General features: G+C 47.2%; 1 protein-coding gene and 1 long non-coding RNA gene across 3 annotated transcripts in view; one reads left to right on the top strand and one right to left on the bottom strand.

Annotated features, from left to right (window-relative positions):
* NRXN2 (neurexin 2) overlaps positions 1-19,451 on the bottom strand; it is a 1,344,669-nt gene extending 1,325,218 nt beyond the window's left edge. Inside the window, exon 1 of one of the 2 annotated variants that reach the window (XM_068260058.1) lies at positions 18,930-19,451. The gene's annotated coding sequence lies outside the window, so the exon portion shown is untranslated. The remainder of the gene's footprint in view (positions 1-18,929) is intronic. The other variant, XM_068260059.1, reaches the window with a different exon arrangement.
* Positions 19,452-19,518: 67 nt separating this feature from the next.
* The window catches only part of LOC137537591 (uncharacterized), a 51,447-nt gene continuing 44,698 nt past the window's right edge, over positions 19,519-26,267 (top strand). The window contains exons 1-2 of the long non-coding RNA XR_011024631.1: positions 19,519-19,602; positions 20,173-20,260. This is a non-coding gene — a long non-coding RNA (uncharacterized lncRNA). The remainder of the gene's footprint in view (positions 19,603-20,172; positions 20,261-26,267) is intronic.

The following is a 26,267-nucleotide window of genomic DNA, read 5'->3' as shown; positions in this document are numbered from 1 at the left end:
TCTGCACAAGGATTCAAATTAAGCGCCTCTGTCTCTGTCACAGAGGCGCTTAATTTGAATCCTTGTGCAGATTGTTTGATACTCCTCCCTATATTGCCTGATGAAGCGGGGTTGAACCTGCGAAACGCGTTGCATTTCTTTTTGGAGTTCCTAATAAATGTGTTTGACTGTCTGAATCGCAGTCGTTGTCGTGTCTGCTTGAGGGAGGTAAGACCACCACTTCCTCCTTCAATTTTGCCATTTAAGTTGGTTTTTAAGCTCATTTAATCTAATCTTATACTTTTGGCGCCTCTGTTCATTGTATACAATCATAGCATCAATGTTGGAGAAGAGTCACTGAGCCATATTACATTCAAGGTGATAAGCAACTTGCAGATGGAAGCCACTTATCACCTTGCCATTGCGCGAGGATTACTGGCAAATCTGGTTTCCTTGGCGCAATGGCCGACCGTTAGGGAGCATTACTCAGGCGAAAGCCAGAGCAATGCTCCCTTTACCCGGCCGATGGAGGAGCAAGGCGTTATGCTGTGGTGCTGTCCTTCATAACCACGGCCTCGCTCCCCAGAGATGCTAGCACACACCCACCATCCTCCACCGCTGCATCTGCATCTTATTAAAGGAGACCCCCAGAGCTCCTTGTCGGGCCACCGCAGATCACCAAAGCCCCCGACAGCTGTGCTTGTCTCCCGCCAGTAATTAATATACCACCCCAAAACTTCCGCTGCCTCTCGCTGCAAGTGCCACTGAATAATTACAGTGTATGTGTCACTGTAATTACTGTGTATCAGAGCCCCGGCAAAGCATCTTTGAAGCTCCTGCCAGGGCTCCCCATTGGTCCACTGTCTGGATCAATGAAAATGGCTCATGAAATTTTGGAATTATGACATCAAATTCTGGAAGTTATGTTAATGTAATGCACACTTTTTTTTCACAAATTGTGTACATGAAAATTCTACGCAAAAATGAAAAAGTTCTATGTGAAAATGAAAAAATTCCATGTGAAGATGCAAAAATTAAAAGCAAAATAACAGTCTTACATGAACCGGTTTTCGCACCTTCACACTAAAAATATATTTGTAGTAAATTACATTTTTTTGCAATTTTGAAGCGCAAACTCAAAATTTAGAATTTGTTTGGAATTCTGTGTAAAAATGTGGAATTCAGCAATTTTGACCATTCCTAATAAATGCTATTGGCTCAGTACAGTTTTAACTGTCTGCCAGGGCGACTTCTAGGCTTCTCCGGTGTTGGGCGTCACCGTAAGCGCCTGTACCATGTCGCGCCAGGTTGTAGCTAAGGAGCTATGGGCCCCAGTGCAAGTTTTACATTGGGCCCCCCAAACACTATACATAAATTATACGGTGCACCAAAACCTGCTGAGGATAACCACAACACCAGAGGTGCAAGAAGGTGATGGGGAACAGCTTGTTTATGATTACTACCATTCAAAGCATCTATAGAAGGGATTATTACAAGCATAGGACCAATAAAGTGCTAATACTGTGGTTGAGTGAGGGCCCTACGGGGCCCCGAAGCGGTCGCAACCTCTGCAACCCCTATTGCTACGCCACTGTTCACAAGCTATGATGTAATACACCTTAATACAGTGCTAAACCTAAAAAAATACAGTGCTGACTGCTGAAGGGATTGACTAACAGCTCATTAATTTCATTAGCACCTAATTACTTTATCTTTGATTAGAACATCTACCTCTAGCTCATGACTACTACAGTTGGAAGCAAAATGACACCACAGTATGTAATCTATTTATGGATGACCTATAGGAGAGCTTCCTCAACACCTCAGAAACCACTATCTACTACCACTAGATTGATGATATGTGTATTATACGGCAGAAAGAGTAGGTTTGCTTAAAAAAAATAATCACAGTCACAGTTTAGCACATCCCACCCATTAATCATGTGAAGACCTGTCTACTGCATGAACTCTGTGAATCCCTTAGGCTTCACTGTATCAATCAAACATGGCAAATTGCACACATCAGTGCACATAAAAGCCATTAGCAGATGCAACTACCTCTACAGTAACAACCTTACCTCAGCACACCTGATAAGCCATCTTACATGCTCAGGTCATCAGACACCACCGTACATGCTCTGCCCATAAACAAAAAACACCTAACGATGCTAAGAAAATCTTTACAACAACAAAGAAGATACAGAATAAGAACCTTAAACATCGGCATAAACACCGGCATACATGCAAGCTTTTCCTCCGATACTAAATGAAAACAGAGGTAGGTATAAATACAGTATGCCCCTGATAGCCACTTTTAGTCATATGCTAGCACATAGTTACATAGTTATTTGGGTTGAAAAAAGACACACGTCCATCGAGTTCAACCAGAGAACAAAGTACAACACCAACACCAGCCTACTCCCTCACATATCCCTGTTGATCCAGGGGAAGGTGAAAAACCCTTACAAGGCATCTGGTCAGTGTAGGAAAAAGAAAAGGAAAAAACCCGCAGGGGTACCAGGAGCCCTTATGGTGTATTATCTTCAGATAAAAGAAATAAAATTAAGAGTAAATATACTCACAAGTGTAGGTTGCTATAAGGCAACCACTTGTATGGGCGTGTAGGGAAGTCCTGTCCCCACTCGGTCTTTGTGATGGTCGGTCGCTGCTCCTTAGGAAAAGGCTTCACTTCTGGTTAGTCGTGAAGAACCCCACTAATGGGGTAATACAAGATCGTTTTTCAAAGGGGATAGGAGGCGCCCGTGTAGTGTATTCAGTGTTCCCTTTATGCAAAGAGACTCCACTTGGTAAGGGGTTAAGAAGGTTTTATTTAGCACAATAGACAACGCGTTTCGCGGTCCAAACCGCTTCCTCAGGTCAAATACAGGTGCTTTTAAAACAAATAATTAAAATCAATGAAGCGCTCAGAGTTATGAAAACATAAAAGATAACATACAGTAATATAGGTAAGATATTCTTAAATAAATAAATAGGTTACAACAATCGACCATTAGAATCCATGGGATCCAGCACTTTGTCATGGTAGTATGCATACGAAAAAGAACAAGTAATATTAACGAGACAAAAAATAAAAATAATAAAAATAAACATTAAAATGCTATCTGATGGTGATTATTTATTTTTTGTCTCGTTATTATTACTTGTTCTTTTTCGTATGCATACTACCATGACAAAGTGCTGGATCCCATGGATTCTAATGGCCTCCTATCCCCTTCGAAAAACGACCTTACAAGGCATGGTCCAATTAGTCCCAAAAGGGAAAAAATTCCATCCTGACTCCAGATGACAATCAGATACAATCCCTGGATCAACATCATTAGGCATTACCTAGTAATTGTAGCCATGGATGTCTTTCAACGCAAGGAAAACATCTAAGCCCCCTTTAAATGCAGGTATTAAATTTGCCATAACTACTTCCTGTGGCAATGCATTCCACATCTTAATCACTCTTACTGTAAAGAATCCAATCCTAAATAAATGGCTAAAACGTTTTTCCTCCATGCGCAGATCATGTCCTCTAGTCCTTTGAGAAGGCCTAGGAACAAAAAGCTCATCCGCAAATCTTTTATATTGCCCTCTGATGTATTTATACATGTTAATTAGATGCCCCCTAAGCACTCTATACATAACAATTGATACAGTGCACCAAAACCTGCCAATGGCAACTACAGTGTTAGAGATGCAAGAAGGGGATGGGAAGCAGTTTGTTAATGATCACTACTATTCATTACATCTATAGAAGTGATTATTATCAGCACAGGATCAATAAAGAGCTAATACTGTGGTTGAGGGTGGGCCCCTCTGTCCCAAGGGCCCCGATGCAGTTGCAACCTCTGCACCCCCTATTGCTACTCCACTGAGTGTAGATACTCTGCGTCACTGTGAATTTTATCCCCTTACTGGGACTGGTTTGTGCCACAATACACAAAGCAGCTTCACAAATTTTTAAGTTGTTGTTGTTTTGGAAAAGGAAGGATAACCAACAAAAACATTCTGTGTGGACTTTGAACTTGAATGTCGAATTTCATAGGATTAATCTACAAAGTTCTGTGCTCACAGCAACCAGTCAGATTGCATGTTCCATTCTTTCAACCACTGTTAAAGAACAAGCGACACCCATGCTAACCTAGTAGTAAAAAACACATATATAAGTAGATAAATACTACTTCTACTTACATAACAGATGTATTGTGTTATCCACGTAATGATTCCTGTGAATTTTATAAAGGAAAAGCAGAAAATCCTATTGCAGGCAGTGGCCATTTTGCCAAGCTAACACTGACATCATATCTTCCCTGACTCTTGCTCCCCCCCTCCCTTCTCTTGCTCATTGTGTATTCATTAGCTGCCCTCCTCCCAGATTCTTTTTTTATTTCCACATCCAATCACTGAGTCACCTCAGCCTTGCTTGTAAACACAAGTGATCAGCTAGGCAGGGAAATAAATGGAAGAGGAGGAATATATTAGATAAAAAGAACTCCCAGCATTCAAAAGAACTCCCAGCATTCAACTTTTTGGCACTGTTTGGCACTAGGGCCAGTGCTCCTAAAGTATGTGATAACTCCAAACCATAACAGCAGAAAAAGTTTTGAATGCAGGATTAGCATCTTTATCACTTAATACACTCAGACAGAACCGGGACAAGGTCCTCCAGCACCCAAGGCTGAGACACCAAAGTGCGCCCCTCCATCCCTCCCACCCCAGCCGTCACACACTTATTGCTATTAGACTAAGAGGCGCCACAGGGCCCACAACCTCCCCAACACCTTAATCTCTAGTTATCTGGCTTGCAGTCACTGTCATGTATCCCCTTTTCTTATTTCTTTCTGCTTCAAACACAATTAGGAATGACAGCTGAATGAATTCTGCGCCCCCTCTTACACTGCGCCCTGAGGCTGGAGCCTCTCCAGCCTATGCCTCGGCCCGGCCCTGCACTCAGACCAGTTGCTGTTAAAATTTGATTTTTATGGTGACAATCTCGCTTTAACAAGAATCTTCTTGCTCTGGACTACTAGAGAGTGCAGATTAGTGCCTTTCACACAATGTTTTTTTAAAATGAAATGGCAATTCAGAAATGGAAATAATTCACTGTGTTGAATAGAAGTCTCCCTGATGGCTTACCAGTATTATGGCTTTCATTTGTGTTGCCCCACCTGATATTTCGAAGAGTGTGAGGGTTGATTTGAAGAACATATTTTGTTTGAAATGCTAGTTTTATTTATTTCTGATTTTATCTTTTGGTTCCAAACCTCATTCACGTTTTGCTTTAGGTTTTTTTTAGGCTAGGGGGAAAGGGTGCATTTATTTGCTGTGTGTGCCTCTTAAATATATGCACGTTGCGAATATTTAGCTCTGAATAAACAGACCAACACCAGGGGAAAAAAAAAAACAGGAAGCATTTGTGAAAATTCAGCATTAAGTGAGCAACTGTGATTTCCCATGACGCATCACTCCTAAATATTCATTCTTGCTTTTTAGTAAGAGGGCTTTTCGGTCTCTTTTAGCCCCTTTTACTTTCCTAGTGGTTCTGGATATCCATGAGCTATCTAGGGACTTAATAGGGAACCTAAAGCGAGAAGTATATGGAGGCTGCCATGTTTATTTCCTTTTAAACAACCAGTTGCCTGGCAGGCCTGCTGATCTATTTGGCTGTAGTAGTGTCTGAATCACTCCTGAAACAAGCTTGCAGCTACTCTCATTAGATCTGACAATGTCAGAAACTCCTGATCTGCTGCATGCTTGTTCAGGGTCTATGGCTAAAAGTATTAGAGGCAGAGGATCAGCAGGATAGTCAGGCAACTGGTATTGCTTAAAATAAAATAAATATGACAGCCTCCATATCCTTTCTATTTAAGTTGTCCCTTAACCTCCCTAGCGTTCTGGACGAGCTCAGCTCATCCAGAGACGCAGGAGGTCACCGCTCAGGCCCTGGTGGGGCGATTTTAATAAAAAAAATTTAAATCATGCAGCTAGCACTTCGCTAGCTGCGTGCAACTTACGCTCGCCGCTGATGCGCCGCTACCCACCCCGTAGTAGGGCCCCCCCCAGACCCCGTGCGCAGCCTGGCCAATCAGTGCCAGGCAGTGCTGAGGGGCGGATTGGGACTCCCTGTGACGTGACGACGTCGATGACGTCACTCTGTTCGTCGCCATAGCGACTGGGGAAGCCCTGAAGGAAATCCCGTTCAGAACGGGATTTCCTGACGGGCATAGGCACCGGCGGCGATCGGAGGGGTGGGAGGGACGCCGCAGGGAGGGGGGCATCATGTAGCTAGCGCTAGGCTAGCTACATGATAAACAAAATGCAGGAAAAAAAACTTCCCGCGGCCGTAGCGCCGCGGGAATCAGAACGCCAGGGAGGTTAAATAGAGAGAATTAGGAACGATGTATGTTTTATGCCAATCCATTACCAGCCAGTCACTAAAGGGTCTTTGAATTTTACAAACAATGGCTCAGAAATGACTTTGTTTTGCTTTATGAGGACTTGTGGGTCCAAGTGCTTTACTCAAATTTATTTAGTCTAATCATTTTTACCCAAAATTTATATTAAGACACTGTGGAGGAAGATTTATCGATCCCTCTATACTTTGTGGCATCGGATAGTGGGTTGTGATTTAACATTACAGCATAACATTACTGTACATATTTAATGTTACAGTGCAGCCTGCATCGTAACTCTCTCTCTCCTGGTCGCAGGCACAAGTTGCTGCAGAAGTCACCACTGATTTGCTAGGAAAAGGAGTTCATGAATCATCTTACCCATGCACGAATAAATCCCTTCTGTGGCTCATCTGTAACGGTGTTGTTACTATTTTTGTACTATACTGTATGTAAGCACCATCACATTCCTTGGTAGAGAAAGAAACAGGAAATAACCTTGTGTTACTTCTCTGTCTGACACCCCTTATTAACATTGCATGTATCCCTATGTATTGTCCAGTGCTGTATAATATATAAAATACAATAATAATACATACACAGCACACAACTGTTTTTGTTTCGATTGTTTACATCACATTAGTGAATCACCTCTCCCTCTGTGAATGCAATTAGGTTAATAAAGGTCATCTGAATCTTGCTCCATTTTTCATCTTCCCTAATAGGATGTTTTCAAGCTATTTTACTTTAACTGTTTCATCCTTAACTCTTTGGAGACATTGCGTCTCTGGCCTTTTAAGGACCAGATCGTTTTTTTCACATTTCATCCCTGGTCACTGACACTGTGATTGGCTCATAGTGATTACAGGTCAAGAGCCAATTAAATTAGCTCCTGACCAGCGCATGGAACTCAGTTGTCATTAGACAACTGAGTTTGGCGGTTTCTGAGCAGCGGGAGCATGAAATCTATGCACTGATTGGAATAAGAGGCACCAACCAGGGTGTAGATTTAAATCCACCCCCTTCCCCAGCTCCATGGGACAATTTTTTGAAAGGGGGGGGGGGGAGGCTGCAAGGGGCGACGTGCTAAGTGCATTGAGCCGTATTTTTTTTAAAAAGGTGTGAGTGCGGCTTGCAAAGCATCCAAAAATGGGCGTAGTCATGACAGGATGTGAGCAGAGCTAACTGTTGTAAAAGTGTAACTCAAACACAGTGGGCCTGAGTAACTTTCCAAAACACAGTTAGGCAAAGTGACCTTAAAAGTAATTAGACAACATTTCCCAAACACGTAAGAAAGCAGCGTTTCCCCCATTATGTGGTGGAATGGGTGATGCACATCATGGATGTATAGACAATGAATCTGCAGAAGCTGCATGATGCTAACTTGCCAACATGGAAAAAAATCTCTGAGGAATGGCATGAAGAATTAACCTCCTTGCCGGTTATCCCGCCCCCCCCCCCCCCCCTCCAGACCCCTTGTGCAGCCTGGCCAATCGATGCCAGGCAGCGCTGAGGGGAGGATCGGGATTTTTTATTTAAAAAAAACATTTTTTTTATAAAGTGCTGTGCTGCCCCCTTGCCGCAGGAATTGGACTGGCAAGGGGGTTAAAGCGGACCCAAACCAAATTTTTTTTTAATTAAAAATATTTAGTTGCAGCACTCTGACACATACAAAGATAAATAAACACTCCTTCAAGCCTATGAGCATTTCAGTGCATGCTTTTCACCCTTCTCTTTTCATAGCTAGGATTATACTGGGGGCAGCCATTAGCAATTCCTCCATTGCTGGACACCATCTACTCCACCAGTTTGCCGGAAAAATTCCGGCAATTTGAAAGGAAGGGAGGGGTTCCTCCAATAAATGTAAAATATTTTATATTTGTCATCATGCAGCTGAAAAAAGGCTGCTATTTATTATTATAGTTTAGAAAATAGATTTTATTTCTGTATTTTTAATTTGGGTCCACTTTAAGGAAGTTTTGAAAGCAAACATCCCTAATTGAGTGTCCAGCAAAATATATCAATTTTCCTGTGACCGTATTTATTTTGGTTCATGTATTAGCATACGATTTAGTAATCAGGAGCCCACAAAATGCTAAATGCTGCAACAATAACCCCAAAGTATCCAATGCAGCCACAATGACTATCAGGACTAGAACATTAGACTTTGACTATGGTAAGAATTATTAGACTGAGATTACAAGTAATGAGCAATGCAGCAATCATGAGGTCTCCAAGTAATGAGAAATGGAGCAAACACAAGGCCTCAGAACAATGAGAAATGCAGCAAACACAAGGCCTCAGAACAATGAGAAATGCAGCAAACACAAGGCCTCAGAACAATGAGAAATGCAGCAAATACTAGGCCTCAAAGTAATGACAAATGCAGCAATCATGATTGCCCCACTAGTGACAAAAAGAACAAGAGGGTGAACCCCACAATGTGTAGAGAAGGTGCAGGTAGAACTAGCATTAATAATTGACAGGAAGGGCTGGTAAGCATGACTGCAAAAGTAGGGACCGACAGGGCAGACTGCAAGGTAGGACTGATAGGAAGGACTGAAAGGCCAAACTGACAGGACAGACTGGTGGACTGGACTGAGCGACAGGACAGTCTGGCAGGCTGGAATGAGCGACAGGACAGTCTGGGAGGCTGGAATGAGCGACAGGACAGTCTGGCAGGCTGGAATGAGCGACAGGACAGTCTGGCAGGCTGGAATGAGCGACAGCCGACAGGTAGTGTTGGGCGAACATCTAGATGTTCGGGTTCGGGCCGAACAGGCCGAACATGGCCGCGATGTTCGGGTGTTCGACCCGAACTCCGAACATAATGGAAGTCAATGGGGACCCGAACTTTTGTGGTTTGTAAAGCCTCCTTGCATGCTACATACCCCAAATTTACAGGGTATGTGCACCTTGGGAGTGGGTACAAGAGGAAAAAAAAATTAGCAAAAAGAGCTTATAGTTTTTGAGAAAATCGATTTTAAAGTTTCAAAGGGAAAACTGTCTTTTAAATGCGGGAAATGTCTGTTTTCTTTGCACAGGTAACATGTTTTTTGTCGGCATGCAGTCATAAATGTAATACATATAAGAGGTTCCAGGAAAAGGGACCGGTAACGCTAACCCAGCAGCAGCACACGTGATGGAACAGGAGGAGGGTGGCGCAGGAGGAGAAGAAGGCCACGCTTTGTGAGACACAACAACCCCGGCCTTGCATGAGGGCAAGAAGCGTGCGGATAGCAGGCTTTGTACCGCCATGCAGTCATAAATGTAATAAAGATAAGTGGTTCAATAAACAGGGACCACGCGGCAACGCTAACCCAGCAGCAGCAGACGTGATGGAACAGGAGCAGGCGCAGGAGGAGAAGGCCACGCTTTGTGAGACACAACAACCCAGGCCTTGCATGAGGGCAAGAAGCGTGCGGATAGCATGCTTTGTACCGCCATGCAGTCATAAATGTAATAAAGATAAGTGGTTCAATAAACAGGGACCACGCGGCAACGCTAACCCAGCAGCAGCAGACGTGATGGAACAGGAGGAGGCGCAGGAGGAGAAGGCCACGCTTTGTGAGACACAACAACCCCGGCCTTGCATGAGGGCAAGAAGCGTGCGGATAGCATGCTTTGTACCGCCATGCAGTCATAAATGTAATAAAGATAAGTGGTTCAATAAACAGGGACCACGCGGCAACGCTAACCCAGCAGCAGCAGACGTGATGGAACAGGAGCAGGCGCAGGAGGAGAAGGCCACGCTTTGTGAGACACAACAACCCAGGCCTTGCATGAGGGCAAGAAGCGTGCGGATAGCATGCTTTGTACCGCCATGCAGTCATAAATGTAATAAAGATAAGTGGTTCAATAAACAGGGACCACGCGGCAACGCTAACCCAGCAGCAGCAGACGTGATGGAACAGGAGGAGGCGCAGGAGGAGAAGGCCACGCTTTGTGAGACACAACAACCCAGGCCTTGCATGAGGGCAAGAAGCGTGCGGATAGCATGCTTTGTACCGCCATGCAGTCATAAATGTAATAAAGATAAGTGGTTCAATAAACAGGGACCACGCGGCAACGCTAACCCAGCAGCAGCAGACGTGATGGAACAGGAGCAGGCGCAGGAGGAGAAGGCCACGCTTTGTGAGACACAACAACCCAGGCCTTGCATGAGGGCAAGAAGCGTGCGGATAGCATGCTTTGTACCGCCATGCAGTCATAAATGTAATAAAGATAAGTGGTTCAATAAACAGGGACCACGCGGCAACGCTAACCCAGCAGCAGCAGACGTGATGGAACAGGAGCAGGCGCAGGAGGAGAAGGCCACGCTTTGTGAGACACAACAACCCAGGCCTTGCATGTGGACAAAAAGCGTGCGGATATAGCAGCAATGCTTTTTGCCGCCATGCAGTCATAAATGTAATACAGATGAGAGGTTCAATAAACAGGGCCCGGAAACGCAACACCATCCCAGATGTTCATTGGTCATGTTACTTGGTTGGGGTCCTGGAGTGTTGCGTAGTCATTTCCAATCCAGGATTGATTCATTTTAATTTGAGTCAGACGGTCTGCATTTTCTGTAGAGAGGCGGATACGCCGATCTGTGACGATGCCTCCGGCAGCACTGAAACAGCGTTCCGACATAACGCTGGCTGCCGGGCAAGCCAGCACCTCTATTGCGTACATTGCCAGTTCGTGCCAGGTGTCTAGCTTCGATACCCAATAGTTGAAGGGTGCAGATGGATGGTTCGACACAGCTACGCCATCTGACATGTAGTCCTTGACCATCTTCTCCAGGCGATCGGTGTTGGAGGTGGATCTGCACGCTTGCTGTTCAGTGGGCTGCGGCTGCATGGGTGTCAGAAAATTTTCCCACTCCAAGGACACTGCCGATACCATTCCCTTTTGGGTACTAGCTGCGGCTTGCGTTGTTTGCTGCCCTCCTGGTCGTCCTGGGTTTGCGGAAGTCAGTCTGTCTGCGTACAACTGGCTAGAGGAGGGGGAGGATGTCAATCTCCTCTCTAAAGTCTCCACAAGGGCCTGCTGGTATTCTTCCATTTTGACCTGTCTGACTCTTTCTTCAAGCAGTTTTGGAACATTGTGTTTGTACCGTGGATCCAGAAGGGTATAAACCCAGTAATTGGTGTTGTCCAGAATGCGCACAATGCGTGGGTCACGTTCAATGCAGTCTAGCATGAATTGAGCCATGTGTGCCAGAGTCCTACCAGAATCCTCATCATCCTCTTGTGAGCGTTGTGATAGTTGTTGTGATGCATCATAGTCGTCACCTTCCTCCTGGTCTGCTTCTGCTGACCATTCGCGTTGAATTGTGGAAGTCCAACGTGCACCGCTCTGGCCCTCGTCAGTGGTGGCATGAAATTCCTGCTCCAACTCCAGCTGTTCCTCCTCCTCTTCTTCGTCATAGCTGCTGGGGCCAGCGTTCCCTGAGGCGGATGGCCTGATGTTGGTACCATCACGCTGATCGTTTTCTCCTTCAGATTCCCCCAGTTGCATCATGACAGCTGTTTCCTTGATTTTTAACATCGACCTCTTCAGTAAACACAGCAGTGGTATGGTAATGCTGACTGAAGAGTTGTCACTGCTCACAAGCAACGTGGATTGCTCAAAATTTTGGAGGACTTGGCAGAGGTCCAACATGTTGGCCCAATCGGATCCACAGAAGCTTGGCAGCTGGCCGGATGCGCCTCGGTACTGCGCCGTCATGTACTGGACCACTGCACTCTTCTGCTCGCAAAAGCGGGCTAGCATGTGCAGCGTAGAATTCCAGCGCGTAGGGACATCACACAGCAAGCGATGGTGGGGGAGATTGAAGCGCTCCTGCATCTTGGCGAGTGCCCCCGAAGCAGTACTGGAATTTCTACAATGTTTGGACACTCGACGCACCTTCAACAGCAGATCGGGCACGCCTGGGTATGTCCTCAGGAACCGCTGAACTACTAGGTTCATCACGTGCGCCAGGCAAGGGATGTGTGTCAGCTTAGCCAACCTTAAAGCGCGAATGAGATTACTCCCATTATCACACACAACCATGCCCGGTTTCAGGTCCAGCGGTGCCAGCCACAAATCCGTCTGTTCCTTTATTCCCCTCCAAATTTCCTCCCCTGTGTGCTGCTTATCCCCAAGGCAGATTAGCTTCAGCAACGCTTGCTGACGCATGCCAACAGCTGTGCTGCACTGCTTCCACGATCCTACTGCTGCTGGGTTAGCGTTTCCGGATGAGGTACAGCTTTGAGATGCGTTGGAGGAGAAGGAGTCAGAGAGGTAGGTGCTGCTGTTATCCAGTGGGAGGGACGGCGGTGCAGCTGTTTGTGGCGTGGGCAACACCCGTGCCGTAGCAGGTGAGGAATCGCTGCCAGGCTCCACAAGGTTCACCCAGTGCGCGGTAAGGGAGATGTATCGACCCTGGCCGAACGCACTCGTCCAGGTGTCAGTGGTGAGGTGAACCTTGCAGGCAACGGCATTCTTCAAGCTTCGGGTTATTTTGCTGACCACGTGCTCATGCAACTCAGGCACTGCAGAGCGTGCAAAGTGGTAGCGGCTGGGAACCACGTAACGTGGGATGGCCACTGACATCATGCCCTTGAAGCTGTTTGTCTCCACCAATCGATATGGCAGCATTTCGCAGGCCAGAAGCTTGGCTATGCTGGCTGTTACTGCCACGGCCCGGGGGTCATTTGCTGGCAATTTCCTCTTGCGCTCAAACATCTCCGACACAGACAACTGAACCGTAGCGCTGCACACGGAAGGGCTGTTGGTTGTTGTGTTTGATGAACACTGGGAGACCTCAAGAGCACTACTCCGGAAAGTGACAGTGTCAGCGTCGTCTGATGTTTGTGAATGTTGTGAACCACGCAATGGCTGGGCTACTGCTGCTGCTGAGGCGGGTCTGGTGGTGAGTCTGGTGAACCCAAGGGAGGCAGTGTTGTTTCTGGTACCCTGTCCTGACGCGTTTGCCCAAAGAGTGGGATGTTTGGATAGCATGTGACGGCTCATGCTGGTGGTGGAGAGGTTGTTAATATTTTTCCCCCTGCTCAGGCGGGTCTTGCACACCTTGCAAATCGCCATGGTAACATCCTCAGTGCAGTCTTCAAAGAAAGCCCAGACTTTGGAGCACCTGCCTCCTTGCTGGCGATTTCTGTTTGCTCCTCTTTTGCCTCTCACTTGAACTTCCACGCTTGTGGTGCCTGAAATTGCGCGCCGCCTACCTTGTGGCACAAGGCGAACTCGTGCAGCAGTGTGTTCTTCAACAGACTCATCTGTGCTGCTGCTACGACGGCGATGTTCTCGTTCACAAACAAAATCTGGGTCTCTGTCCACATTGTCCATACCCTCCTCTTCCATCTCCTCAAACTCGTCATATGTCATTGTGGGCCACCGCCGTGGAGTAGAGCTCCCCACAACAACCTCTGCGCAGCACACTCCAACGTCGTCTTCCAGATCTTGTCGGCCGACCTCCTGCAATTGCAACCCCTCCTGCCCAAATTGCTCTGGGATTTGGGTTTCCGAGTCCTCTTCGGACTCGCCTTGTATTTCAGTGCGCGGTGCATTTCCCACAGTTAACGGTTGTGAATCCAGGCACAACATTTCTGGCTGTTCCTCCATTGACCTTTGAAAGGTGGAAGTTTGTTGGGCTGGGAATAGCTCCTGCGAATACCCCATTGTGTCCTGAGGTAATTCATCGGACTGGTTATCTGGCAGTTGTGTGCGTGGTGTCGCTGCCGGTTGTGTCAGCTTTGTGCCCACTGGCTCCTTGTAACTGGCTGAGGACTCGGACCTCGTGCGTGATGTGCTGGTGCTGCTTAACCCACTGCTGGACGCTTGAGAGGTCATCCAAGTAATTATCTGGTCCTGTTCTTTTGGATTTGTGAGGGTTGTTGTCCTGGACAACATGGGCGGTATTGAGTGGGTTTTCTTGGGTGCTCCCCTGTGGCCTGTACGTGAACCGTCAGGGGAAACACCTCTTCCCTTGCCCCTCCCTCTTTCACCGGATTTCTTCCTCATTTCACTTATCCTTACAGTACACGCTGACTGGCAGCAGTACAGTGGCAGTACAGAAATGCTATACAGTACCACTATTCCCAGCAGCGACACAGAGCACAATGCTATACAGTGACGGGTGAGCGGTGTACCACTATTCCCAGCAGCGACACAGAGCACAATGCTATACAGTGACGGGTGAGCGGTGTACCACTATTCCCAGCAGCGACACAGAGCACAATGCTATACAGTGGCGAACGAGCGGTGTACCACTATTCCCAGCAGACACAGAACAGTACACAGAATGCTATATAGTGTGGCTGAACGAGCGGTGTACCACTATTCCCAGCAGACACAGAACAGTACACAGAATGCTATATAGTGTGGCTGAACGAGCGGTGTACTACTGTTCCCAGCAGACACAGAACAGTACACAGAATGCTATATAGTGTGGCTGAACGAGCGGTGTACTACTGTTCCCAGCAGACACAGAACAGTACACAGAATGCTATATAGTGTGGCTGAACGAGCGGTGTACTACTGTTCCCAGCAGACACAGAACAGTACACAGAATGCTATATAGTGTGGCTGAACGAGCGGTGTACCACTGTTCCCAGCAGACACAGAACAGTACACAGAATGCTATATAGTGTGGCTGAACGAGCGGTGTACCACTGTTCCCAGCAGACACAGAACAGTACACAGAATGCTATATAGTGTGGCTGAACGAGCGGTGTACCACTATTCCCAGCAGACACAGAACAGTACACAGAATGCTATATAGTGTGGCTGAACGAGCGGTGTACTACTGTTCCCAGCAGACACAGAACAGTACACAGAATGCTATATAGTGTGGCTGAACGAGCGGTGTACTACTGTTCCCAGCAGACACAGAACAGTACACAGAATGCTATATAGTGTGGCTGAACGAGCGGTGTACCACTATTCCCAGCAGACACAGAACAGTACACAGAATGCTATATAGTGTGGCTGAACGAGCGGTGTACTACTGTTCCCAGCAGACACAGAACAGTACAGAGAATGCTATATAGTGTGGCTGAACGAGCGGTGTACTACTGTTCCCAGCAGACACAGAACAGTACACAGAATGCTATATAGTGTGGCTGAACGAGCGGTGTACTACTGTTCCCAGCAGACACAGAACAGTACACAGAATGCTATATAGTGTGGCTGAACGAGCGGTGTACTACTGTTCCCAGCAGACACAGAACAGTACACAGAATGCTATATAGTGTGGCTGAACGAGCGGTGTACCACTATTCCCAGCAGACACAGAACAGTACACAGAATGCTATATAGTGTGGCTGAACGAGCGGTGTACTACTGTTCCCAGCAGACACAGAACAGTACACAGAATGCTATATAGTGTGGCTGAACGAGCGGTGTACTACTGTTCCCAGCAGACACAGAACAGTACACAGAATGCTATATAGTGTGGCTGAACGAGCGGTGTACTACTGTTCCCAGCAGACACAGAACAGTACACAGAATGCTATATAGTGTGGCTGAACGAGCGGTGTACCACTGTTCCCAGCAGACACAGAACAGTACACAGAATGCTATATAGTGTGGCTGAACGAGCGGTGTACCACTGTTCCCAGCAGACACAGAACAGTACACAGAATGCTATATAGTGTGGCTGAACGAGCGGTGTACTACTGTTCCCAGCAGTGACACACAATGACTGGGGGGGACCCTGGCTAGCGTGGCTGGAGCGCGAACTACCCTGCCTGCCTACCCAAAGCTAAACCCACAGACAAATGGCGGAGATATGACGTGGTTCGGGTATTTATTTACCCGAACCACGTGACAGTTCGGCCAATCAGAGCGCGTTCGGGTCCGAACCACGTGACCCGTTCGGCCAATCACAGCGCTAGCCGAACGTTCGGGGAACGTTCGGCCATGCGCTCTTAGTTCGGCCATATGGCCGAACGGTTTGGCCGAGCACCGTCAGGTGTTCGGCCGAACTCGAACATCACCCGAACAGGGTGATGTTCTGCAGAACCCGAACAGTGGCGAACACTGTTCGCCCAACACTACCGACAGGACAGTCTGGCAGGCTGGAATGAGCGACAGGACAGTCTGGCAAGCTAGGCTGAGCAATAGGATGGTCTGGAAGGCTGGGTTAAGTGTCAGGATGGTCTGGCAGGCTGGGCTGAGTGTCAGGACAGTCTGGCAGGCTGGACTGAGTGAAAGGACAGTGTGGCGGGCTGGTCTGAGTGACAGGACAGTCTAGCAGGCTGGTCTGAGTGACAGGACAGTGTGGCGGGCTGGTCTGAGTGACAGGACAGTCTGGTGGGCTGGGCTGAATGACAGGACAGTCTGGTGGGCTGGGCTGAATGACAGGACAGTCTGCCAGGCTGAACAAGCTGGGGATTGGTCTGAGCAACAGGACAGGCTGGGGATTGGGTGAGTGACAGGACAGACTGGCGAATATGACAGAGGAGCCTGGTGGTGGAACTTCCAGGAGGTTAGTGCGACAGGACAGGCAGAGAGGAGGCAAGAGAGACTAAAGTGTAAAAGAGATGGACAGAGACAGAGGGTGTTAAAAGAAAAAGAGAATGCTTATGGGAAACCGAGACTGAGACAGGGTATATTACCTCCTCTGTTGGCCTGGACTGGTTGTCTCTTGGTCTGCTCTGCTGCTCTGAAAGACACTGCTGGGCTGGCTCTGCCCTCTCTGACCCTGCAATACATGCTGGCTGTGGCTGTCTCTGCTGGCTGTCCATTCTCTCCCCCCTCGTTAGCGTGTATATGTGCTCGGCAAGGTCTCATGCTCCAGTGCTTTCAGTCCACTGGATTCCCCCTCTTGATTTTTTGCTCCAGAACTGTGACAGGGATGAATTAAGCAACTCTGACAGTACAAGGAAGGACGACGAGGGGAGGAGCAGCCACATGCATCACCCGTAAGGCTCCGGAAGCAGGGGGAGGGTACCGGAGGCAAGAGGAGGAGCTATATTGGCTGCAATATCTGAAAGAAAGATTTCGGCACCATTGCAACAAATGACGGCACCAGGAAGTGGCTGGAGCCAAGCTGCAGAGGTGATGTGAGCAATCTGGCACCCCTCTCTCACTGACATTCGGAGCGGGGCACTCGGGTCGCACCCCTATGAGGACGGCACTGCCTGGATCCACATACCTCTGTGCAGTGTCTGTTCCTCTGGTTGCCTTAATCACTCCTTGAAGGGCTTGTTCACACTGCAGGCGTTTTTGTTATTTAAGCGCGGGCGATTTTTCAAAATCACCCTGAAAGCCCTGAAAGCACTTACACAAATGATTCTCTGGGAGATAGCTCATATCTAAGCGGTTTGTTTCCGATCAGTTTAGATAAGCGGTGCTTGAGCCATTTTTGAGGCGATTCCGCCTCAATAGAAGGTATAGGAAAAGCGCAAAACGCTCACAAAACTTATTGTATTTATTATTTTCCGGATCAAAGAGTTCACTTCCTGACTTGCGTCAAGGAGAGAATTACCAAAACGCTCGGGAAAAATGCGTTGGAAACCGCTAACCACGAAAAAGAATCGCCCACCCAAGCACCGGGAATTGGAAAGAAAAAAACGCTTCAAAATAAGCCCACCGCAAATGGACACGCTAGCCAAACGCAATGTGAACAAGGCATGAAAAATGCGACTTTTGGCTTTAGTCAAATTTTCAGACAAAAAGACGCAGGCTTGCTGCAATGTTCCCTCCTATCACTTTTCCATTCCCTCTATTCTGACTGTGAGAAGCATTTTGATTTGTATTCCCTGACAATCATCCTGTGTTACATACAGTGAGTGCCTGTGTAACACCTCCAGAACGCTTTAACTGTAAAGAAATCCCCCAGAACACCAATCAAGTTCTATTTAAGAAATATTTGTATTGAATCATAAAGATAAAAATGTAAGTGACAAAACGCATTCATAAACATCTTTTTAGCAGAAGGACTATGAGTAGGCCTATTATATATCTTCAGCCTGCTAGGATCAGGCCTAGTTCAAGAAACATGTATGTATACTGTTTATTAGCATTAACTTGCAAGAATTTTCCTCACACAGCACTCTGCTGTCTGCCACCTCTTCACCGCTGTTTTTTAAAGCTAATGTAACCCCATATTTTATAAAAAAAAAAAAAAAAAAAAAACAGATACTCACCTAAGGAGAGGGAAGGCTCGGCCCTAATGAGCCTTCCCTCTCCCCTCCCGGTGCCCTCTGTGCTGCGCTGTCTCCCCCGTTCGCATCCGCAACCGCGGGGACTTCGGAAACCGAGTCCTCCCAAAGACAGGCGGCGCACACGCGAGTGTGTCATAGAGGGCGCTCGTGCATGCTCAGTGTAGAGCTCTACCTCCCGAAGCATTTCCGAAGCCTCCCTTCGGCCAGGAGACAGCGGTATTTGGCCAAAACGGTCGAATACCGCTGCAGTGGAACCAGGACAACGGCGGGCACCAGGAGAGGAAAGGGAATGCTCTATGGGACCCAGAGCCTCCCTCTCCTTAGGTGAGTATCTGACTTTAAAAAAAAAAAAAAACGGTTCCCAAATCCCATTAGCTTTAAGATTCCTTACTGCCATCTCCTCTGTATTTTGTCTGCCAGCTGTCTCTTCAGACACTGCACTGCAGTCTTCACTCTTTTCTTTAATCTTGTCACTTGTTTCTCTGTCTCACTCTTGCATGCATTGCTGTCCTGCTGTCTGTGTCACTGTCGTGACTCTGCTGTTTTCTGTTATCTCTCTCTGTTACAGGTCATTTTTAATTTCCTGGTCTTTATTTCTTATTGCTTACGGTTTCTCTTCTGGCTTATCTCTCCAGTATTGCTGCTCTTCCTGTAGTTGTGAGTGGTCTCTCTCCTCTCCTGTTAAGTCTGCAGCTCTCTTTCTTTTACTTGGTTTAGTTTTCAGACTCAGTAGTGCTCTCTTATCTGTGCCTCTACTTTGCTCTGTCAATCTCACCAATGGCTGGTCTCTTCTTGTGTCTCTGCTCTATTTCCCCACAAATCACTAATTTCTTGCTGCAGTAGAGTATTGTCCCGTGACTCAAAAACATACAGTATTTCTTGCTGCATCATCAACTCAGTCACAACACCTTCCAAAGCTCCTCCTACTCCCTACCCCTCAACTGCCAAAACCCAACTGTTACTTCCGCCCTGCACATGCCCAGCTTCTCTCTCCTGTTTCCTGCTCATGGGCTCCCCCTGGCGGCACCTTCAGGCCCCCTTTACAGCAGCACTTTCCTCAAAAAGTAAATGCATATTAAACCCTTGGTGTGTGTATGTGTGCGTTGCAATAGGTTACACCTGTATCTTTTTTTCTTTTGTTATTACCAGCTGTGCCCTCAAATACTGGCTCTATGGTATTGCATGCTTTGTACACAATGGATGGAAACTCTGGTACTCCCACACTGCAATGACATCTGTTGGTCTAATAAACAAATCTGTCTCAGTCGTCCATCAACCAACTGCATCATGGAGTCTAAAAATTTGATAGCTGCTGAGGCGCTGTGATTTTCAATGAATTTTTGGAATAGGTTTCCCCCAATAAAATTGTATTATTCTCTACTTATGAGATGGTTATGAATGTATGTTTTTAGCCCAAGCATGGAAGATTTTTCTTTATATTGATATTTATAATTTCTGGGGTGGCCTGTGTTGTGGTGTATTTGCTCTGCTTTTTGGCTCTCCAGAACCAGAGTCACGATTGATATGTCATTGATGGACTGTATAGCTCCAGGAAACATAGGCCCTTATTCAATTCACTGTATCTTCTAAGTTTTCTCCTAGGAGATAATTTTTTTATTTTCTGTTTGACACAGAATGCAGATGGCGTTGGTTTCTCAGTGGAGCAGAGTGGAACAACATTGAGAGTCCAGAAGGACTACAGGAAGATGGAAGAAGCCCTAGGTAAGTAAAACTGGGCACATTACTTTTACTGTAGGTTTTCTTTAACCACCCTGGCGTTCTATTGAATGCGCCAGGGTGGATGCGCAGCACTATTTTTTGGATTTTTTTTTCTATCATGTAGCTAGCCTAGCGCTAGCTACATGATTCCCCCCTCCCTGCGGCGTCCTCCCAGTCCCTCCGATCGCCGCCGCGCCTATGCCCATAAGGAAATCCCGTTCTGAACGGGATTTCCTTTAGGGCTTCCCGTCTCCATGGCGACGATCATAATGTCATCGAGTTCCGATCCACCCCGCAGCGCTGCCTGGCACTGATTGGCCAGGCTGCGCACGGGGTCTGGGCGGGGGGGCCCTCTAACACGATCGAGGTACACGCGCAACTAGCAAAGTGCTAGCTGCGTGTATTAAAAAAAAATTATGAAAATCGGCCCAGTGGGCCCTGAGCGGCGCCCTCCGGCAGTAATGGACGAGCTGAGCTCGTTCATACCGCTAAGGAGGTTAAACCAGTAGGATTAGCCATACTATCCCAGGGTGTGTGTGTGTGTGGGGGGCGGGAAATCACATACAGTATATAAGTAGATAAATACTTGATTTACTTACATAACACATGTATTGTACTGTCCACATTTTTATTTTAGTGAATCTTATACAGTAAATGAAGAGAATTCTGTTCCTGGTGGGAACCATGTCTTTGCCCACAGTTTGAGGCTAAATCCTGATGTAATTTCTTCCTTTAACTTTTTTTCTTTTCTTCTCCAATCGCTGAGTCACCTCAGCCTTGCTTGTAAACACAAGTGAGCAGAGGATCATGTTTCAGCTAGGCAGGGAAATAAAGGTTAAAGAAGGAATATATTATAGATAAACAGAACCCCCAACATGCAACTGAATGGCAATGGCTATTAAAGGGCCAGTGCTCCTAAGGTATGTGACAACTCCAAACCATAACAGCAGAAAAAGTTTTGAATGCAGGATTAGCATCTTCATCACTTAACCCTCCTGGCGGTTTGCAAAAAAATCGCCAGGGGGCAGCAAATCTTTTTTTTTAAATTTTTTTTTTTTTTTTTCATGTAGCGAGACAAAGTCTCGCTACATGATAGCCGCTGCTCAGCGGCATCCCCCCAGCCCCTCCGATCGCCGCCGGCGATCGGAGATCCGGAGATCCCGTTCAAAGAACGGGATCTCCTGGAGGGCTTCCCCCGTCGCCATGGCGACGGGCGGGATGACGTCACCGACGTCATCGACGTCGTGACGTCAGAGGGGACTCCGATCTGCCCCATAGCGCTGCCTGGCACTGATTGGCCAGGCAGCGCACGGGGTCTGGGGGGGGGGGGGCGGCCGCGGCGAGAGGAATTGCGGCGGATCGGCGGGTAGCGGCGGCGATCGGGCACTGCACGCAGCTAGCAAAGTGCTAGCTGCGTGCAGCAAAAAAAAAATTATGCAAATCGGCCCAGCGGGGCCTGAGCGGTGCCTTCCGGCGGCATAGCCCGAACTCAGTTCGGGCTTACCGCCAGGAAGGTTAATACACTCAGACCAGTTGCTGTTGAAATTTGATTTTTATGGTGACAATGCCAATTTAAAAAAAATATTTCTATGGAACACAAACTGGGGCAATACTAACAACATTGACCTTTTCTATTATATACAATTGGCAGCTCCACCCTTTACCTCAGGCATCAGCCCACACTTGCATTAATACTTGCAGCAGTATTCAGGAATCAGTCTGATGCAGGCTTCATTGCCGAAAGCTTACTGCTTTTCTTCTAAGTTAGCCAATAAATGATATCATCCTGATACAAAAAATGTCTTGCCTTTACTGATGGCTAACATGGTACAATACTCTACTGCTCCTACTTGCATTAAAGTGGCACTATAGCAAAAAAAAATTATTTTTTAAAATATGTGCAAACACATACACATAAGAAGTGTTTTTTCCTGAGTAAAATGAGCCATAAATTACTTTTTTCCTATGTTGCTGTCACTTACAGTAAGTAGTAGAAATCTGAAAGAAGTGACAGGTTTTGGACTAGAGGGTGTGTGTTATACCAGGGGATTTAACAGACTTCCTAGGGAGACAGGAAAAAACACAGAAACACCAGGAGCCCCTTATGGTGTAGTATGTCAAGTGCTGAACACGTAGTCTTAAAGAGCAAAAGAATACTCACAAGTGTAGGTTGCACGACTAGCAACCACAGTATTAAGGCAGGTGAGGAAATCCTGTCCTCACTCGGGTTCTTTCAGGGCCGGATTTGCAATCTTTACGGCCCAAGGCCACTGTCACCAGTGCCCCCCCCTTTGGTATAGGTAGCGAGTAGAGAGGTCCCGAACGGTTCACCGGCGAACGGTTCCGGGCGAACTTCAGGTGGTTCGCGTTCACCTGCGAAGGCGAACTTTCCCGGAAGTTCGATTCGCCCCATAATGCTCTATGAGGGTCAACTTTGACCCTCTACATCACAGTCAGCAGGCACATTGTAGCCAATCCGGCTACACTCAGCCCTGGAGCCCCACCCCCCCTAATATAAGGCAGGCTCCGCCGTCCATTACACTCACTCGTGTACCAGCTGCTAGTCAGAATAGGGCGAGCTGCTGCAGACTTGTTCTCCTAGGGACAGATTAGTCAGGCTTTTGGCTTGTTAACTTGCTCCTGGCTGAATCTTATTGCTTAAATAGCACCCCTCATTCAACAGCTCTTTTCAGAGCTAATCCTTTAGTTGTGATTTTTTTTTCTGTGTGTCAAACTGACACTTGTGTTGTTGCATAGACAGCATTGCTAATTCATACAGTGTGTGTCACCGCCAGCAGCCCAGTAGCACATTCAGTGACTACCTGTGTGTGTGACAGGGAGCTGCACATTGTACTACACAGTACTGCATATACCTACCTGTTACCTGTTGTGTTTAGTTAACCCACCTCATCACTGCATATAGCTACCTTTGTGTTGAGTGAACTCACCTCACTGCATATAACTACATTTGTGTTGAGTGAACCCACCTCAGTGCATATAACTACCTTTTGTGTTCAGTGAACCCACCTCACTGCATATAACTAGCTGTTGTATTGAGTGAACTCACCTCACTGCATATAACTACCTTTGTGTTGAGTGAACTCACCTCACGGCATATAACTACCTTTGTGTTGAGTTAACTCCCCTCACTGCATATATTGCATGGTATTGTTCGTGGCTGGGGGGGGGGGGAGAAAGAGGACTTGCGTGACATCACTCAGGAAGAGCAAGAGGAGATGGAGAGTACGTCTGGATCCAACTTTGTGCAGATGGCCTCTTTCATGTTGTCCAGCCTGTTGAGGGACCCCCGTATCAAAAAATTTAAGGGGAATGACCTGTACTGGGTGGCCACACTACTAGACCCTCGGTACAGGCACAAAGTGGCCGACCTGTTACCAACTCAACAGAAGGCAGAAAGGATGCAGCACTTGCAGAACAAGCTGGCAATGATGCTGTACAATACTTTTAAGGGTGATGTGACAGTACAACGCAATAAAGGTACCACTGGCAGCAATCCTCCTCCTCCCATGTCCACGCAGGCAAGGACAGGACACTCCAGCGATCTCGGGGTGATGTCAGACATGCGGACATTCTTTAGTCCAACGCCTCGCCAAATCTCTTCCGGATCCACCCTCCACCAACGCCTGGAACGGCAGGTAGCCGACTATCTGGCCTTAACTGTGGATGTAGACACTGCGAGCAGCGACGATGAACCCTTGGTCTACTGAGTGCGCAGGCTTGACCTGTGGCCAGAGCTGTCCCAATTTGCCATCCAACTTCTCTCTTGGCCTGCCGCAAGCGTCCTGTCAGAAAGGACCTTCAGTGCAGCTGGAGGCATTGTCACTGAGAAGAGAAGTCGCTTAAGTCACAACAGTGTTCAGTACCTCACCTTTATCAAAATGAATGAGGCATGGATCCCGGAGGGCTACTGCCCGACCGAAGACTAAGTCAGTCCCCACACATAGCATCTCTGCCTGCAGGCCGCTTGACTGCCTTCTCCGCCACCACCAACAGGGTCGAGGACTCTAGGCGGATTCCTGAATTTTTAAGGCCACTGCTAGCAGCGGCCGCTATACTAATTTTTCTGGTGCGTGTACATGCCTGCCTAATTTTTCTGGCTGCACTGCGGGCAGCTGCAAAAAAAAAAAAAAAAAAAAAAGGCATGTACATGTGCCCATCCTCCTCCATGATCATTACCTTGTCGCGGCTTGCGTATCACAATGAAGCAATGACCGCCGGCTATATGAGTGTCTCGGGTGGGGGTGGCACACCAAAGATAATAAGGTCGTTGTTTCATTGTGGTCAGACAAAATTTGAGCTGGACAGTCACTGTTCTGTCATTCAGCTACATCAGCCGGGCGACCATATGGGCTGTAAAGCCACCATCACCTGCACTCTCGTCATGGTGCGCACCAGTCCAGCACGGTCGTCACTACACAAACGGCTGTTTGCAGTCACTGCATACCTTTCACAGCATCTGTGACTGCACATTGTATTATACCTGGCAGTCAGTGCATACCTTGCACTTGAATGGATGGCAGACTTTCCCTCCATAACGGATTCTTGTGAAAGGCAAGTGGTGTCATCTTTGTCCGCCATAACAGATTCTCGTTAAAGGTTTTAAAGTGAATTCATTTCAAAAACAGCAGGTCCTCCCGAGTCCCGTATTGTTATTTTTGGTCACTCCCTCGGGGCGGGCATGCCATGCCTGCTGCCTTACTTGCCTGGATGTGTGGTGTTAGCAGTTTCTTAGCTCCAACTCCAGAACGGAATAGAAACCGGATTCCCCTGCCATTACCCGTGGTCAGTCACCATGGTACTGAGAAAATTGTACCATCTACAGTTTCACACACTTGAAAAAATGGCAGACTTGCCCACCATAAAACATTCTTGGCAAATGCTTTCGACTTGGTTTGTCTTCCGCTGGGTCAAGGGTCCATCTGACCACAGATGCCTGGTCTGCAAAGCACGGTCAGGGCAGGTACAGCATGGGTCTCAGCAGGCTCCCACTTCGGACCGGAATCGAACCTTGATTCCCCGGCCATTACCCGTGGTGACAATGGCAGACTTGCCCTCCATAACGGATTCTCGTTAAAGGATTTAAAGTCAATTTGTTTCAAAAACATCAGGGCCTCCCAAGTCCCGTATTGTTATTTTTAGTCACTACCTCAGGGCGGGCATGCCTGCTGCCCTCCTTGCCTGGATGTGTGGTGGTAGCCGACCGTTTTTTAGGCTACAACTCCAGACCGGAATCACACCAGGAAGGGTTCCCCTGCTATTACCCTTGGTCACAATGGCAGACTTGCCCTCCATAATAGATTCTCGTTGCAGGTACTGAACAGCAAGTAGAAAATGTAATGTAAAAAAAATAGATGTAAGCTTTAACAATGGTAGAGAAAGAACCATCGAAAGTTGATAAGGCAGACAGACATTACCTAACCAGACATCACTGAGTGAGGAAGACCGATCTCACCATGGTGTGCACTGCGCAGTAGTCCACCACGGCCGTCACAACACAAACAGCTGTTTGCAGTGCATTACACAGTGAGTTTGGTGAGTCAGTGTGAAACAGTACTCTCTTTACACTCCCTGATTGATGTATACACATGCAAGGTGTTTGAAAGCACTTTAGGCCTGCTATTTAGCATTCAATGTGATTTCTGCCCTTAAAACGCTGCTTTGCGTCAAATCCAGATTTTTCCCCGGGACTTTTGGCATGTATCCCACTCCGCCACCTGGGGGTCCAGGTGTTAGACCCCTTGAAACATGTTTTCCATCACATTTCTGGCCAGCATAAGTGTTTCTAGTTTTCCAAGTTCGCCTACCCATTGAAGTCTATTGCGGTTCGCAAACTTTTTCGCAAACCGCACCTTCAGCGGAGGTTCGCGAACAGGGTTCGTGAACCGAAAATCGGAGGTTCGCGACATCTCTAGTAGCGACCCCTCCCTTCTTCCCTCCGATGTAGGTAGCCAGATGACTCTTAATCCCTCCTTTTCCCACCCCCCTTCAG

Source organism: Hyperolius riggenbachi, chromosome 11, assembly GCF_040937935.1.
Source record: "Hyperolius riggenbachi isolate aHypRig1 chromosome 11, aHypRig1.pri, whole genome shotgun sequence".
Lineage (NCBI taxonomy): Eukaryota > Metazoa > Chordata > Amphibia > Anura > Hyperoliidae > Hyperolius > Hyperolius riggenbachi.
Note: the sequence above shows the minus strand (reverse complement) of the source record. Positions and strands in the feature narration are given on the sequence as shown.